The sequence below is a fragment of the Daucus carota genome, chromosome 4 (assembly GCF_001625215.2).
Source record: "Daucus carota subsp. sativus chromosome 4, DH1 v3.0, whole genome shotgun sequence".
NCBI lineage: Eukaryota > Viridiplantae > Streptophyta > Magnoliopsida > Apiales > Apiaceae > Daucus > Daucus carota.
Genome location: NC_030384.2, coordinates 20123466 through 20125712, shown reverse-complemented (window position 1 = coordinate 20125712; position 2247 = coordinate 20123466). Strand labels below are relative to the sequence as shown.

Below are 2247 nucleotides of genomic sequence, written 5' to 3'. Positions count from 1 at the left end.
AGCTTTTCTGACGGATTTTCGCAGCGGTCGAGGCCCGGTTGACTTGGTCAATGTAATTTAATTTCTCGTGTGTAAAACCCTAGCCTCGGGGAAGTAGTTTTAGTAGAGAACAATATCGTAGTTTCAGTTTAATCATTCAAGCACATTATCAGTTTGTATTAGATCATTCTTCGCGAGGAAGTGACAGTTTTGAGCGAGATCGTGAACATCAAATCTGTAACGTGTGATCTTTATTATTAATTCAAGCATTTTTATTCCGTTTAATTCTCGTAGTTTATTTATCATGTTTTCACTAGAACCCATGATGTCGATTAGTTCGATTGTGAACTAACCGCCTTCATGGGATTCTAATGGATTTATCGATGTAGTTTAGTAACGAGATTGTTTGATTGATTTTGTGGAGTACGTTGATATCTTTGCATGAGCCGTGCTTATTCTTCTTAGGAGCGTAGCTAACTTCTAAGTTGTTTGTTAATTCTTTCTGAAGCGAGAGTGGATGATTGAATTTAGAACTATGCCATGTAAACATAGGATTATGTGAATGAAGCATAATTTGTGGTAGACTTGAACTATTTTTATCACCCTGTGTAATCACGATAGACGACCTGTTATTAAACCTCTCTGCTTACACTACCGCTATAGAGATATAGGGTCTGAGCTTTGTTGGTGTCCATGAGATTTCTGTTTTAATTGCGGATTTTGATTGGTATGATATGTGTGCAACGAGAGTTGGCATGTATTACTTTCGTGTTGCTGATTAGGATCAACAGTCGCATGCTTATCAGTAATTTCAATTCTAGATGAATTCGATAATGAAGTTAGAATCCCATGTGTTTTCATATTCTGAATTTGATTAGTAAATTTAGTTATTAGTATAAAAGAACCCATCCTTGTTATTTGTCTTGGCAGTGAAAATTGATCATACATTGTTGCATAGGTGCGTATTCTTAATTCACCAGTCTCTGTGGGAACGAACAAATATATTACTTATGATCACGTGCGCTTGCGTGTAGATTTTTGCGAACAAGTTTTTGGCGCCGCTGCCGGGGACTCGGTGTTAATTAATTAGTTTATGTACTTGTCATCAGTGTGCATTAAAATTCACTGACTAGGATTCTATTCTCTTCTCACTTTTCTTCTTCTCTTTATTTCAGGTACTTGGATCGCGTTTATGCTAACACGTTCTCAAGCTCGTAAAAAAGCAATTGATTCATCTTCATCTTCTTCTTCTGATTCTGAAACAATGACAGAACCTGAAGCACAACCAGACAGTAAGGCATTGAAGGATTTCTCTATGCCAAAGATCGATGATATCCAGTCAAGCATTGTCAGGCCTGCAATCGCAGCCAAAGCCTTTGAAATCAAACCAGGAACTATTCAAATGGTCCAGAACTCGGTACAGTATGGTGGTTCTCCTACTGAAGACCCTAATATGCATATACGTAATTTTATAGAGATCTGTGACACTTTCAAATTTAATGACGTCTCTGATGAAGCTGTGAAGTTAAGGCTTTTCCCATTTTCACTGAGAGATAAGGCGAAGGGATGGTTACATTCTTTACCTTCTGGTTCTATTACCACATGGGAAGATCTAGCTCAGAAATTTCTCACTAAATTCTTCCCCATGGCAAAGACTGCTGCACTACGAAATGCTCTATCTCAATTCTCTCAACAATCAGGGGAAACATTCTGTGAAGCATGGGAGCGATATAAGGAGATGCTAAGAAAGTGTCCCCACCATGGCATGCCGGATTGGATGCAAATAAACAGTTTCTATAATGGTCTTGGACCTCAATCCAGACCTATGCTTGATGCTGCTTCTGGAGGTGCGTTATGGGCTAAAAGTTATGAAGAAGCTTATGATCTTATTGAAATGATGGCGGCTAACGAATATCAGAACCCTACTCAAAGACTTACTCAAGGGAAGGTAGCCGGAATTCTTGATCTTGACACGTCTACAGCTATTGCTGCTCAACTTAAGGCTCTCACGATGAAAGTCGATTCTCTGGCTCACCAAGGAATTCAACAGCCAATCTCAATTTGCGAATTATGTGCTGGTACTCACTCTACTGATCAGTGTGCCATTTCTAGTGAATCAGCACAATTTGTGAGCAACTTTCAGAGAGGTCAACAGCCTGCGCCAGCTACTTACCATCCTAACAACCGAAATCATCCGAATTTCAGCTGGAGTAATAATCAGGGTTATAATCAGCCTTAACAAGGATTTCAACAGGGACCTAAACAGTA

General features: G+C 39.2%; 1 non-coding gene across 1 annotated transcript; it reads right to left on the bottom strand.

The window, feature by feature from the left end:
- Positions 1 to 1639: 1639 nt before the first annotated feature.
- LOC135152534 (small nucleolar RNA R71) lies at positions 1640 to 1746 on the bottom strand. The gene has a single exon (XR_010291709.1). It is a non-coding gene; the product is annotated as a small nucleolar RNA R71 (small nucleolar RNA).
- Positions 1747 to 2247: the final 501 nt, after the last annotated feature.